The sequence below is a fragment of the Microcebus murinus genome, chromosome 11 (genome assembly GCF_040939455.1).
Source record: "Microcebus murinus isolate Inina chromosome 11, M.murinus_Inina_mat1.0, whole genome shotgun sequence".
NCBI lineage: Eukaryota > Metazoa > Chordata > Mammalia > Primates > Cheirogaleidae > Microcebus > Microcebus murinus.
The window spans coordinates 68,635,901-68,652,825 of record NC_134114.1 but is presented as its reverse complement, the minus strand read 5'-3'; positions in this window follow the sequence as shown (position 1 = coordinate 68,652,825).

Sequence of the window (16,925 nt, the reverse complement as noted above, 5' to 3'; positions counted from 1 at the left end):
TTCATTTAACTCACACCTCTGAAAGCAAACTCATTTATACTGTCCTAGCTTATGAATGATGAGATTGTTCTTTTAGGAGTGTAGGTGGGAAATATATAGGAATATCATTTTTATAACATGAGTAGATAAAATATCTACTTCATATGGTACACATTAGAATGTAATATAAATGCACAGATGATGACAAATTGGGATGGTAACACTTGGTAGCAATGTAATTAAGTCAGAAGTCCAAATTTCAAAAGGACACTGGACAATGGCTATAAGGTAACAGTATTATGTATTAGTTATCTATTGCTGCATAATATTATCACAAACTCAGCAATTAACACATTTATTATCTCATGGTTTCTGTGGGTTAAGAATCTGAGCACATCACACCCAGAAAAGAGAGCTTAGGGAAAAAAAAAAAGAATCTGGGCAGAGTTCAGCTGTGTTCTCTGGTTCAGGGTCTCACAAAGCTGTAGTCAAGGTGTTGGTTGGGGCTGCAGTTTCATCTGAGACTCGCCCAGGGAAGGATCTGCTTCCAAGCTCACATGGGTGTTGACACCATTCAATTCTTTGCAGGCTGCCAAAATGAGGGTCTCTCTCGGTTTTTGTTGGTGGTTGGCAGAGGGCCACTCTTTGATGCATGACCCTCTCCATATGGCACCTTCCAACATGGCAACTTGCTTTGTCAAAGCCAAAAAGGGAGAGAGAGTCTTCTCTCAAAATAGACATTATGGTCTATGTAATATAATCTCATATATATATGATCATGCACATCCCAATCAAAAAACAAAAATCAGATAATGAACTTAGCAAGTTTAATGAGTTAATGTGTGTAAATTACTGCATGTAGGAAGTGCTCAATAAATTTACTTAATCAGATAAAAATCTTGTTGCAGATGCATTTTTAAGAATGCATATTTGGTCTTACAGAATAAATGGGTGAAGAATGGGTTAAACAAGTGGACTTTAGACTTTCCTGATCCTAAAAATATCCCCAGGTGCATGTCAAACTATACATTTCTAGGTTCTAGCCTTGGACATTATTGATCAAGTAGGTCTGATTGAAGTTGATGATTCTTATGATCAAAAACCTTTGAGAAAAACTGATTTAAATGTCAGAAACTGGTAAGCAAAGTAAATAGGTGAAGTAACTTAGAGTATAAATAGCCACAATTGTACATGAGTTATTATGTATGTTGAATTGAGGGTATAATTTGAAGTCCAAAGCAGATCTATGTGGTAAAGTGTGAGGTGTCACTGTGCACCTTACCAATCAATGAGAAGCTGAAGGATAAAATGGCAGGGATTGGGAATCTCCTAAAGGAGGATTATAATTGTTCAGTTATTAAAAAATATCAGCTGAGGGTAAAAGATTTAGCAGAGGAAATAAAAAGAAGCAAAATTGAGTGTTTTATACATAAAAAGATTGATCCTGATGCCTTTATATTCCTAACGGAGGAAATGAGGCATTAAGATTATTTGAGACATGAGGGAAGAGGGTATCAGAATATTGGTACATGTGGCAAGAAATACAAACCTAAGGGTAGAAATGAGCCACTGAGTCTCAATGGGGGGACTCCAGTTTTGAATTTCAGGAATATTCTATCTGAAGAGGAAATCAAGCATATATTGAACTTAGATAATTGCAAAAACCATAACTTGACTCTGGCAAAGAGTATGAGATTTTAACCCACTTAAAACATTGAGAAACATTTTGATTATAATAGTTTTATAATATGTTTTGAAATAAGAGAGAGTGATGCCTCCTGCTTTATTCTTTTTGATTTCAGATTGCTTTGGCTCTTCAGGGTCTTTTCTGTTTTCATAAAAATTTTAGGATTATTTTTTCTGTTTTTATGAAAAATGACATTGAAATTTTGATAGGAGTTGCATCTAATCTGTAGATTGCTTTGGGTAGGGTGGACATTTTATCAATATTAATTCTTCCAATTCATGAATATGGGATACCTTTCTATTTATTTGTGTTTTCTTCAATTTCTTTCATCAATGTCTTATAGTTTTTAGTGTACAAATCTTTCACCTCCTTTGTTAAATTTACTCCTAAGTATTCTATTTTATTTTTGTTGCTATTGTAAATAGGATTGTTTTCTTATTTTCTGTTTTGGATGGTTCATCGTTAGTGTATAGAAATGCTACTGATTTTTGTATGTTGATTTTATAACCTGGAACTTTACTGAATTTATTTATCAGTCTAATAGTTTTTGAGGTGGAGTCTTCAGTGTTTTCTATATATAATATCATATCATCAGAAATCAGAGAGAAGCATGGTACTGGCATAAAAACAGATACCTTAAACAATGGAACAGGATAAAAACCCAGTAGTGAACCCAAGTATTTATAGTCCATTGGTTTTGCCAAAAGATGCCAAGAACATACATGGCAAAGGGAAAGGACAGTCTTGTCAATAAATGGTGTTGAGAAAACTGGATATCACATTTATACAAAAATCAGCTCAAAATGGATAACAGACTTAAGTATAAGACCTGAAACTGTAAAGCTACTAGACAAAAATAGGAGAAAAGCTTTACAACATTAATCTGGGCAATGATTTTCTGGATACTACTCCAAAAAAACAGGCACAAAAGCAAAAATAGACAAATAGGACTGCATCAAATTAAAAAGATTCTGCACAGCAAAGGAAATAATTAACTGAATGAAGAGACAACCCGTGCATTGGGAGAAAATATTTGCAAATCATACATATGATAAGGAAATAGTATCCAAAATACATAAGGATTACAATTACAATTCAATAGTAAGAAAACAAGTGACTCGGTTTAAAAATGTGCAAGGGATCTGAACAGACATTCTCAAAAAAAGAGATATGAATGGCCAATCGATATGTGAAAAAATGATCAACATCTCTAATCATCAGGGAAATGTAAATTCAAACCATCATGAAATATCACCTCATACTTGTTGGTATGGCTATTACCAAAAAGACCAATGATAACAAGCATTGGAAATGAGAAAAGGAAACCTTGGAGGAAAGGAAATCTTTGTACACTGTTGGTGGGAATGTTAATTAGTACAGTCACTTTGGAAAACAGTTTGGAGATTCTTCAAAAGTCTGAAAATAACATTACCATATGATTTAGCAATCCTACTTCTGGGTATATATCCAAAGGAATAGAAATTAGTATGTCAAAGAGTTATTGCAGCATTATTCACAATAGCCAAGCAATGGAGGCAACATAAGTGTCCACCAATTAATAAGTAGATAAGGAAAATGTAGTATATACACATAATAGAATACTATATAGCCTAAAAAATGGAAATTCTGTCGTTCATAACAACATAGGTGGAACAGGAGGACATTATTTTAAGTGAAATAAGGCAGGCACAGAAAGACAAATACTGTATGATCTCACTTATATGTGGTATCTAAAAAAGTTGACCTCATAGAAACAGAGTAGAAAGGTGGTTACCAGGGTCTGGTGTGGGGGAGGGGAGAGATAGAGAAAGGGAAGATGTTGATGAAAGGGTACAAAGTTTCAGTTAGACTGCAGGAATTACTTTTAGTGATCTATTGCATGACTTTCTGACCATGGGTAACAATAATTGGTAACAATAATGTATATTTATTTAAAAATTGCTAAGAAAAAATTTTTAATATTCTCATCACAAAAAAATAGGTTGGTGAGCTGATGGGTATGTTAATTAGCTTTATTAAATATTTTAATAATGTGTGCATACATCAAAACATCACATTGAACCCCATAAATATATGCAATTATTATTTGTCAATTAAATGTGAATTTTAAAAAATGTGGAGAAATGAAGTTAAACAAAAACAGTCTAGAAAAGTCCACAAGTCTTTCAATTCAAGATCACATTGAATAGTTTGTAATATTTTGCTATAGTCCTATTGTCTGAAAAGGTATACTTTCTCTGTCAAATTTGAAACACAAGAAAAATATATCCTCATGACTTCTTTAAGGAGTTTCTCTGTCTCTTTCTTTTTTTGTATACTGCACATGGCAGGTTAAAAGGGCTGAGCTGTGTTGATTAACTATCCAAATGTTTAATCAATACAGCAATAGCAAGATGCATTCTGGCTGTGAAAGACCTTGGAAAGGTCCCACTTGCCTTATTCTCCACCCCCAAGTGGGACATCAATGAACTATTACATGGTCCCTGCATATCAATGCAGTAGGGCTTAGACAAATACAATGTTAATGGATAATTGTGGGTCACCTTGTCAAAATATGTTAAATGCCCCTTGAGTACAGTTTTTTTCTCCCTATTAAAAATGACAGTAAACTGCGACCTTGTTTATATCATACATGCTTTCAGGAAGCAAATATTATTATTCAGTCTGTAACAGGTTTATTGATTTATGGGTCAAAAAATTCATTAGGACTAAATTATAAAACACACTTTCTGTGTTGATACAACCCACGATAATTGTGTGACAAAGTGCTAAACAGTCTTACTTGGTTTAGGCAAAATACCTTTGTGAACACTCATTCAGAAAACATACATAGAGGCAGCCTCTAGCAGAATGATTCATAAGCAAGGCCTGTGTCCCTGGATGTCTGGGATATCGACACAGAACGGAGTCAGGGAAAGTTCACTGGGTGACCAAGGTCCTTGGACCGTGGCCAAGAATATGCCATCTGTCAGGACGGTGGTACGTGCAGGAAGCCTGGGGCTTGGACTCCTGCCTCCCACTAGATCTATTCAGAACGCCGTGAACACCCACACGGATCCTCCACTGTTTCTGGTGCTGCTGAAGGACAGAGGATTGCTTGTCATCTGGTGCCATGAGTCACAAGGAGACGAATTGTGGCACTTGGTACTTCTAGATTCCAAGTGTTGCTGCGGCAGCATGACACACAGAATGCAATGGGCTAGATTGGCAGTCATGTTTGAGGTTTTCTTTTTTCTTTTTTAAACACTTCTTAAGAGGCTGGTAAAATGAAGATTCGATGGCCAAGAATGTAGATTATGCAGAGAATGTCAGAATTTATTTGTCATTTTATCATTTGTTACTACTAAGCCTAAGATAATGCTAGGTTGAAACTAAAAATGAGATAAAAATGACATAATTGGCCAAGCTTTTTCCCTCACTACGAAACCCATTTTTTTTTCCCTTCTGAGAAAGAATGCAAAAATATTTAAAACCATAGGTTGTGTGCTAAGAGATGCATGAATATAGAAAGCATTATGCTACTTTAATGGGTCATGGAGAGAAAATGTGTTGTACAAGTATAACACACACATTCAGAATGTGTAATAAAGGGTAGTGTCATCTTTAAAAATGAAAGAAAACAGCATAAATAACTCAAATGGGAACCCTCTTAACATGTCAGTGATTTTATTAGAGGAATAGTTTCACTTTGTATACACATCTTCAATTTACCTCTGGGCAGTCGAGTATAACGTAACAATTTACACATTATAATGAAATAGAATAAACGTCTCGATTTAAAAATTCACTATGTGGTGGGAATTTATTCTATCAGAGCACCAAGGTAAGGTACACCTCTCTTTAGTATATGTAATTGGGAGGTACAGATGCTTAAGGACACGCAGATGCAGTTTTGAGAGTGTAGGAATTAAACAACATTCCATTTGAGGGCCTGATTCTATTTCGTTGCTATCTACCACCCTCGGCATGCTTCTGGCCGCTTGTCTGATACTTGTAGAAGGAGAAAGGAACACATAAAAAAAGACTTGTCTTTTTAAGTATAAACCATGGAACGGCTGCCAGATTATTCTTCTCTAGATATCACATACTAGAAGATGTTTAGAGTTGGAAAATGACCTAGAAATAATCAAATTGAAATTCCTTAGTTTCTAAATAATAATGACAAGGTGCACAGATGTTAAGTGGCTTACCCAAGGCCACACAGCAAGGTAATGGCAGAAACAGGACAGACGAAAACTCAAGATTTCTCTGACACTTTCCACTACACTGTCCTGCCTTCTTCAAAGATCCATCAGCCTTTCCTCCTCTCTGTGCCCATGTATGACCGTCAGTTCCTTCCTGTTCTTCCTAAAACATCTTCTGTTCTCTGCACGTGGGAGATTATTGAAGTTGCCACTCTGTTTCTCTTGCTTTACTTTTTGCCTTTGCTATGTTTAGCCAGCCTCTACCGAGGAATCACCCACCGTCTACTGGGCATGATTCTAAGCCTTTTACATGTAACAATTTATTTAGTCTTCAACCAAAGCTATTATCTATTTTTATAGATGGGAAATTATCTTCTTCCTCCACCTTTACCCCTCCCCCCTCCTTCCTTCTCTCTCTCTCTCTTTTTTTTTTTTTTTCCCATAGTAGGGATAACCAAGGCTAAGGCATTCCATAAACTGCCCAAGGTTACCAGCTAATAAGGGGGTAGGCCTGGGATTCTCACCAAGCTGCTAGGCTTTAGAGATGATTCTTTTCATCACTAAGCAGATGGAGTTTCTTTTTCTCTAGTGGATGGAGTTATTCCTGAGGCTGATTCCAGTCCTCCCTGGCACCATCACTCATAAAGAACAGGAAGAACATCCTAGATGCCCTGATTCGATCCTTAAACGTTGTATGCATGTATCAAAATATCACTTGTACCCATATATATGTATAATAATTATCTACCAATTAGAAAAAAACAAGGAGAAAGCAGGGAGGAAGAGAAAACATCAACAGTTGCAGCTAGCCCTTTTTCACCTAGCCCCTGGGTGACATGTACATATTTTCTTTTTTAGAAGATTCCTGGCTCACACTGCCCTAACTGCTGCTGCTAAAAGTTATCTTTTGATGCAAGATGTGTAATATACTGGTATTTCATTCTTGCCCCCACTCTGGCCCAAATTCACAGATCATAATGTACTGATGGTATTTAAATCTGTCACTATGATTATGGAGTCAATATCAAATATTTCAAATTAATACTGGTAATGTGGAAGGATCTTTTCAATTTGTATTCTGTATGAATAAATATTTCCCTCAAATAGGTTGATATGCTTATATATATAAGTTGTCAGGTCAATATATCATTTAAGCTTTTATTAGGACCAATATTTAACTCTACTTATTGATGATCATTATATTCTATATAGTTAGGTTAGGCTGAAATGATTAAGTTACTTGAGAAACCAGCTGTCTGTTGACAAAAATGCTTCCAGTGATATGAGAGTATTTTTTTAGAGGTGATTTAGTGTTCTTCACGATATTTTTAAATAAATGAGATATGATAGTGTTCTCCCTCATAAAATGATCAGTCTTTGTGGCTTTTTGTGTTATTTTATCCATTTCATTAATTTTTTCCCTGAAATCTCTATGATGAAGTTTTATTTTTGTATGTATGTGATTCTTTTTGTTCTCAACTTAATTCAGTCAGTAAATCATGATACAAACCCCAGAAATTTTAATTTCTCATAATTTGCACATTAAATACTTCTGCTACTCTTAATTGTTTGAGATTTGTACAGAGCTTCTTATTGGCAAAGTGTTTGACAATTATGTCATCAACATAAAGCGATTCTCACTAATTTCATTACTTTTAAATATCAGTCAAATAACAGGAGCAATGTTTATAATATATTAAATTTTAACTTGCATATACTCATCAAAAATTAGACAATGTTGCATGATTCAAATTGTATAACATTCAACATTAGTTTATTAAACTAGTTAAATCAAAGAAGTTATTAATATATATGCATATATAATTGTTATTCTCTATTTTTTTTTCAGAACGAGGTCTTGCTATGCTGGCCTCAAACTCATGGGCTTAAGCCATCCTCCCACCTTAGCCTTCTGTGTAGCTGGGACTACAGGTCTGTGCCACTACATGCCTTATTTTTTATTGGTAGAGGATTCATATTTGGACATAAGAGGACTGAGCACCTGTATAGTATATATTTCTAGATTTGATGACAGTTTGTTAAGGAGAATAGACTTGCAAACTCACTACTTTTGAAATATTTAAAAAAATGGCACACAATCCTGCTTCAGCATAGATTTAGACAATCACCTTAGGCAGGGAAAGAAAACATACTGCTAGACAGATATGAGAATTTCAACTTAGAAAAGTCTCTTGAAAGCCTTTCCTGATATTCTGTTTAATTATTATTAATAATATATTTAATATATAGATGCAGGTGGCAATGTGGACAGGTGTGGTTGTATATTGAATTGGTTTTATGAATTAGCATGGGTGATTTTATTTATTACTAACTTGCTGAGATATGTTCTGTATGAAAAAGTCACAGTGATAGTTGTAAAATAGTTTTGCAGTTCTTGATTTTTCTTTTTCCCAATTTTTTTTCTCAACAACAAAATTATCTCTGATATTCTGCTTTTACCTAAATGAAAACTTTCTACAGAAGCAGCACAAGAAATAATGCCTTCAAATCACAGCCCTTGATTTTTAAGAAAGCCAAATGCTTCTACATCCCCAGTCTTCTTTTGTCCTCTTAATAATCCTCGTGATGAGAGGGAAGTGACTGCTCAGTGTTTTATGACTGGGAGAATGGAGTGACATGAATGTAAGTGGTCAGAAGCAGATACCATCAAGAATATAGGCTCTCAGCTTTTGAAGTCTGTGTTCCATCAGCCAAACTTTGCTATTTTCTAGAAAAGACCCAAGTGGTAGAGTTACTAATCTTGTCGTTATTATGTACTAGAGAAAAATAAATGATTCATCTCTTTATCATGTACTGAACTTTCATGATAAGTAAAGCATGTGGATTCATCCAGACTTAGTCAAGCAGGGATTAATGTTAGAAAATGAATTTTGCTTTCTCTCTATCTCTCTTAGAATTAGCAAGCGTTCTGCGAGGGGATGACTAGGGGTTAATAGGAGAGGCGAGGAATCATCGTTTAAATATTTGTTTGATCCCTGGGTGCCATGGGAAAATCTTATTCTTTACTTGACCCTTTCCTTTTTCATCTGCAAAATGGTGGCGGGAGTAAAACTCTCCAGCTTGCTTTTATTCTAGACATTCAGTAAAGTATACAACCTGCAAGATTTCTTAAGAATTGTGTAGGTTTTGCTGACCTGAATTTTTTCATGTTCTTCTGCATCCTACTTGTGTAACTATTCTGTTATCAGTCCCCATAATGAAAGATAATGTTGAATTACTTGGTGAGGTTTTCATTGTTTTCATCGAAAAAAAAAAATAATTTGGGCTAGAGCTGTAGAGAATGAATGTTGTGTTTTTAACATGGAAAAAAAAAGATCATGGGGTATGATTTCCTGTGCAAAGACCATTTTCCCAGTAATATATCATGCCTCTTTTCTCCTGTGTGTGCAAAAGGACCTTCCTTCATTATATGTTAGAAGGTGCATAACTCCAAAAGAGATGGAGTTAGATGAAAAAGAGCTATTCTGAACTCTACTGATTAAAATAAATGTGCTCATAAAAAAGGCAGGAGAGTAAATTACTACATCCCCAGAACAGCAGTAACTTATACACCAACAAGTTATTTTCGAGTTGCCAGAGGAAATAATCTGCTATCAACAAGGGGTAATTGCCTGAGCAAACTCATCTTTACATCTCACACACACTGTCACCTTGTATAAAAAAGGAGAAATGCACTACATATCAATTCAGAAAAGATTTTCTGAAATATTTTTCTAAAGATTTCTTCCTTCTCCTAGGCAACTAAAAAGAGAGAACATGAATACAGTTCAGAACACATCTAATCTTGCTCCTGCCTCATCACTGAGTAGCATCTATGCCACAGATTGGATTCCACAGCTCAGAGGCCTAGGGGCAAGATGAGAAAGGACCCATTTAGATGGGTATAGAAATTCCAATCTGAGATTTACCTAAAACCGCCACAGGTGAAGCAGGCTAAGGAAGAATCCCTCCAGGATACATGTTGCTATCATTAGCAAGAAATATCAATGTGATGTATACATTCAGTTTTACACAGAACAACAAAGGCAGAAAAACAGAGGCAGGAAAAAGGAAGGAAAGAATGTTAAGCAGGAAAGAGAGAAGGGAGGTCTCTTTTTGAGAGTAATGTTTCCCTTTTGCATAGAGGAAAGAGCAAGATCTTGATAAAAAAAAAATCATATATATCTTATTTTTAAAGCACAATTAGTGTACTTTAATTCTGCCCTCAGTATATTCTGTTGAATTTGGGAAGTATAATTTTAATATCTGGGGTATGATGTGTGTATGTGTTAAAATTGCTGACGATTGGGTGAGTCATCAGGGTGACAGGATGTGTGAGTATGTCTAAGTTGGATACAAACCAGAAACTCTAGAAGACAATTGGCCTACAGCGTGCTCGCTTTCTCTCTCAATCCCTCTGTTTTGCCTACGCTCTCTCGCTCCCTCACTCTCTCTCTCTTTGTTTTGGCAAAGTGCTCATTTTGTTGAAATGATGCTTCTTTAGAGGCCAGTGCTAAAGGTCTCTAGTTACTAGGGTGATTTTTACTCACTTCAGAAAAATTATGTATGTATGGAACTTTAGTATATGCACACATCTGCAGATGCACCGTGACTCCATTTTGACTAACTGAAGCCCCTGTCACATGATATGCTACTATATCTTTGCAGTAGGCTTTAAACCCATATATTTAGATCCTAATAAAAAACATGATGTAGTTATTAGTTTTGAATTTAGATATTTCTCTCACACAGAAACTTATTAAAACTAATAACCATAAATAGGTTAGATATTAATTAGTTTTCAATGACATGCCCAACATATAGCACATGCATTCAAGTACCACTTATGCTTTTATCTTTTACTTTCAAAATATGAATGTCTGTATGATGTACAGTAGAGTTATACCATAAACATGTTTAAATCACATAAACTAAATATATGAGGTTGGCGAAAAGGAAACCATAAAGAAAATAACACAAAATCCTGTGGCAATGCCACCTATTCTGGATGAATACAGGCCCTTGAGTAAAAGCCAGACGAATATTATCTGAGCCTTCATCTCTTCACCTACAAAATGGAAATTATAATTTCTATGCTTAGTAAATGAAAATGAACTACTATGTAAATGTAGACTATTATTATCATAGTGACTGAAATAATCAGAATATAACATCTTGACCAAGGACGATAAGGAAAATCAAACTTCTGTGAGACTCAAGCAAATTTCTCTTACAGTAGAACTTCGCCAACCCAGGTGAGAAATATTTCCTCCCATGGACCCTTAATTACTAGTCTTGTTTCTTAATTCTCATTGCTCTCTTTAACTCTTATTTGACACTTACAACATACAATTCCGTATGCATAGTAGTTCAGAGTGTGGACTAGGGGGCCAGACCCCCTGGGAGGTTCAATCTTGGCTCTATCACTAAGAGCATTGTGGTTTTGGGACAAGTCATTTAGTCTCTTTGTGCTTTGGTTTCTTTTGTCATCTATAAACTTTAGGTTTGAGGTGAAGATTAAATGCATCAATGTAGGTAAAGCGCTTAGTGCATAGCCCTTAGTAAACAATAGACATTATTATTAAAGTGATTTGTGAACACATGACATTTTCTTTACTAGACTATAAGTTCCTTGAGGGAATGATATTAAGAATGATTTTCATTGGTGCATTTCCCAGAGTCTAGTATAATATCTGGCACAGTGACTTTCAAATATAGGTGCTTAATAAACATTTGTCGAATCAAGAATTAAATTGTGTACTTCACCTTACTAGCTAAGATTTTAGCATTTCCACACAATGACTTCAGACAGCCAGAATATAGCAAGAAAAGCAATCTTTGTAGACCTTACCCTAGTTTCTCCGTAAGTAGAATTTAACTCACTCAGTTTAGAAATGTTTTCTATCAATTCCTATTTTGACAATTCAATCATGGATGTCTCTCTGGAGTAAGGATATCTTTTTTTAAACAGTACTTACAAAAATAGATTTTCAGCACATTAAAGTAGAAGGATTCATTGCTTTGAAAAGTTTGTTGTGTTTTTATTTTTTTACCCCCTGAGTGAATAGAGAAAATATGGAGAGTTTCTATTTGAAATACCCAGGATACCAAAGAGATGTTTCAGTTATGAAATTTGTAGGAATATGATCTTGGTGTGAGATCGCCAAAATTCTGAGAGTGCATTGTGTGTTCTTACACAGAGCTTCAATTTTATTCATGAATTCTTCGAGGTCTCAGTTTTGTGATCTGAATTGCTTATGCCATTAAATGAGGAATGCCTTGAGCTGCATTTATGCCTCCTCAAAATTATATCAAGGATATTTGGAACCCCTAAGATAACTTGATAAACAGAATAAAAAGAAACACATTTTATGACAAAAAATGCAGGAAGAACGACAATCTGACATCTCTGGCAGGTGAACACTTGCCTTTGTTCTGAATTTGGGCCCTTTGCTTTCATGCATTTAATTTTTTTCTTTCATGTTTCTCTAGACATCTAAACTGCTAAAGAATTTTTGATGCAAATTATTTTTTTCCTTTGTATTCGTTCTCAAGAAAAAGATCCTTACAAGCATCCTTAAGAGTTAAAGCAACCAGGATTCCAGCTCTCATTAAAGGACATAAAGTAAACAAAATGTAGGAGAGAGAAGTGAAAACAGAGGTGTCTCTGAAGTCCCAGGGCTGCTGCCATACTTAACGTGCTATAAATGTTCTGAAAGTAGAGTAAACAATAAAATCGCTAGGTTCGGAGATGATATTACAGTCTTCAGGGTTCTAACAGACCAAACAGATGAGAACAAACTACAGTACAATGAACGTAAGTGAGTGGTAAATGAGATTGACTGAGGGCAAGAGTTGGGAGTAAAGAACCCCAAGTATCTTCCTATGTATAGCTGAACCCCGGAGCCCATTTTTGGAAAATGAAAGCTCTGTGAACTCTTATTTCCTGAATACTTCCACTTAGCATTAACAAAATTCATTAACACTTTGGAAATCAGCAAAATATAAACTGTTCTAAAAAATAAAATTAGAAGCAAAATAGAAAACAGCATTTTGGCCTTTTATAAAAATGTGTTGCTTCCCCACTGATAAAACTATATCAACACCACTTAAGCAATGATTTTTTTATTTGATAAATGCTTCAATGACTGCTTATTATCTAAAGCACTCTCTACATGTAAATGAAAATATATTTTATTATATTCTGCAACTAGTTAATATATGACTACATTTATATAATATTAAAGAATATTAATGTTATATTATAATTAGTGTATAAATATAATATTACATATAAGTTAGGAACAACTTTAATCTCTATTTTACAAACGAGAAAATGGAGGTATAGAGATGTTCAATAAAACTTGAGGTAGAAGATCCAGAAAAATCATGACTAATACAACTGAAATCCTAGAGGAGTTTCCAATTCTCTACAGACTGAAATATATAATATTCCATATTGAAAGGGAAAACTGAGGAAAAAATATGAAAGAATACGATGGCCAGTGCTTTTCAAACTATCCTCAGTAGTGTGCCAGGATTGCTTGGAGGTACCTAGGGGACTGGCAGAGTCAAGAGGGAGGATCATTGTTGTTTGAGTGCCTATTGTATACACTGGGCTCTGCACAGAAAGATTCCATTTGAGGAAATTACTCTGCTGTTCAAAGTTTTGAATGCCATTGTTATAGATCAATTTTCATGGTGTGTTCAGCCACATTCATTAATATTTTCCAAAATGCTATCTTTTTTTTCAGTACACAGTTCATGACACAAAACTGGACAATCAGACATGTTTAAGGACATGGTGATCATGTCTGTTCACCAAATCGCATGTTATTTGGTAACTATAGTGTAAGCTACAGTTGTACTATGTGATGTCTAGATAGTCGAAGAAATGGTGTACATTAAATACAGCAATAGGTGTAAGTGGAGCTTATATTTCTTAGATAAATGCATAGTCACATTAGCTGACTGCTAAAGGGGGTTAATGTAACGATAAAGCTGTCATTTATCGTATAATATTAATGTAGCTAGTAGTGGAGGCTCACTGTTTAGAAAACAAAGATAAAGTGAAACTGGGTGATACGGGTAGCCAACAGGCAACCTTCCTCTCTCTGTGAATATGCTCAGGATTTAAAGATGAGTTCAGTGTATTTGTGGATCTGCTCGGCTCCACATGTTTAAAAAATAAAGCAAAAACTAAAGATAGATGATAGAAACCATAGCGGAAAAAAAGGAACGCCGTTTCTCCCTTCATGCTACCCACTTTCTGATGTTTTCTCAGCTTCAGAATAAAATAAAAATCATAATATGATAAGGAATCGTGGCTCATAGTGGCTGCATTTGATAATTAAGTCATTTAAAAATAAACATTTGAAAAGAAGCTGAAGTAAGTTTCTTTTTTTTCCTCTCAAAGACAATAAGGCAGACTCACCCATATAGACAAGCATTTAATTGAAAATACTTTTTAATTACTGTGAATTATCTATTTCTCCCCTTAAAGAAATACCTTTCGGAAAGGCAGGTGAACTAAATTTTCATATTTATTTTGCTGAGGCAATCTATTCTTGATTTGCTGTACAGTTAAGGAAAAGCTCTCTGGATGTATTTAAAATAATTTCCTAAATGTATTTTTGCAATAGAAACAAAACAACTTTCCCTCAGAAAAGACAAATGCTCGTATTTATTTGTCAGAAAGCTGTGAAGGTGATCATTGTACTGAATGTCCAATTGCTAAAATACTATCTTATATGAGTAGAATTGGAGTGAACTTATAATTTTTATTTCCTATAATTTATAGATTTCAGGTCATCCTTCATTTTAATCCTTGTTTCTTTTTAGGGAAAATAATGCCTGTCTTTGTCTGACTCAGAGAGCATGCTGGTAATTTGCATATGAGATGTATTTTATTAAGATGTTTTTATATTTGAATATTATATCATCTTGGTATTGTCTAAGAAACACAGGTCAAGATTTGTGGACTTTTGTCTCTTGTGTGTGTTAATCAGTCTTAAAATGGTAGAAGCATGCTGTCTTGCTAGCCGCAAACTGGGGAACAGTATTTCCCACAATCCTGAAAAAGTTTAACCTAAATCCAGATCTAAATCTCAGAAAAATATAGCGTGAGATTCTATGTCTATGACTGCTGTGTGATTAGGGGGAAAACCTGATCAATTAATTCTGCACTAATTCCCTCAAGACTCTATCCCCTTGGGGGGATAATATGAATACGATTTTACTTATCTGAAATAGGTTGTGCTTATATTCCTGAAAATTGTCCCATTTCTTGGATCCATTTAAAATTTTTCTGTTGGCATAGCAACAGATTAAAAGATCTACCACAGTTTTAAACACTTGCTTCATTCTTAAGAAAACAAAGTATATATTTATTTTACATTTAATTACATCCTTTCTGTCTTTCTATCAGCCTATGCATGTGTGACTAACTTTCTCTTATTCCTCTAAGACATTCAACCCCAGAGTACATGTTTGTAATTCAAAAACATCATGTTAAAATGGCTTTCTCACATTAATTTTTAATAAAAAAGTATTGCATTGAGGTAGTTACTAGGTCATGTTTTTATTATAAAATGTTTGTATGTAAATCCCTGAATACTTTTAATATCAGACCTGGAAAAAAAATCATTGGTTTTTACTTATGATACTGGATTTGAGATCTATGAAAATATTGCCCAAGTGTTCATTCAGCCACATCCTCCCTACTCCGATAAATGACAGTTGTACAATCGTTGGGGTATAAATTAATGTTTTGGGGAAAGTACCCAGAATGTAAAACACACTAAGTAGCTTAGTATAATTTTTCACTTTGTTTTAATAAATCAGAAGTAGAAAATAGCATGAATTCAGAAAGCATAACTCTTTTAGATCTCATCAGTCCTGTCGGGAAATACTAACTCCCGTCTGCAAAGTGCATAGGACTTGTTGAGGGCAGTGACACCAATTCTTGAGCATTGGAACTTTTACAATCACCCTAATCTCTGCCCAGTCCTCACTCCAATTCTATTTTAATTATTTTAAAGTGGGTTACAGACATGAGTATACTTAATTCCTCCTCAAGTAATACTAATGGGTACCCAGGGTTGAAAACCAGTGGTTTAGGGCAAGAGAATTAGCATAGACCAACTATGTACAAATCTCACCATTCACCAGCTATGGGAGTGAATGGCTAAGAAAAATTAAAGGACAGATCACTGAAGGTAAAAAGGTAAAAAAACTAAGGGATCAGAATGTTGACTCAGTTATACTTTACCAATGTTGTTAATATTTTTAAAATGGGATGCCTGGGTTTGGTGTGCAGTATATAAGAGTAAGGGAGTTATTACTTCTCTTGTTCTGGCTAGTATCTCTCTTCTTAAAGTCTGTGACTGTATTCACCTTTCGGCACCTTCATTAAAATGTGTTTGGCTTATTCTTAATGGCGGTCCACTTTCCAAAACTAATGAAGTAAAATAAAATAAAATAAAAAGGAATAAAATTAATAGCAGTTCAACCTGGTTTTTCTCATCTTGGATTTGTGGAATTAAAAATTTGAATTACATATAATCTTTATTATTCATTTTTATATAATTTCATGATTTTTATTCTGTCACCTAAGTTCTATTTCCCCAAAATTCACTTCCTCTGTCTACCTTGTGTGATAAGTACCATCTCTAAAATAGGAAGATGACTCCTTAGAAAGCCAAAGATATGGATTATTTTTTGGATGCTATATGTAAATATATTAATAAATGAGGAGCTCACTTAATATAAATGAAGAACTCACTTAATTCTTATTATTTATTCTTATTTAGGAAAATAAGAGGCATCATTCTGGGTCAGTTTAATTTCCTATAGTCAGGGAATGGCATCATGGTGTGGTCTCTAGACCAGATAATCGCAATTCATCAAACTCCCCAAACTTCATGTCTATATACCATAAATGCATTTATGACCTGAACTAAGGTTTTAAGCTTTTCAAAACTTCTCAAAACATGACTATTTTTTGACCAAAGATTTAAAACATTATGTCCAATCATGGCCTTTTTGATTGAAGGTTAAAAACAAAGGGTACTACT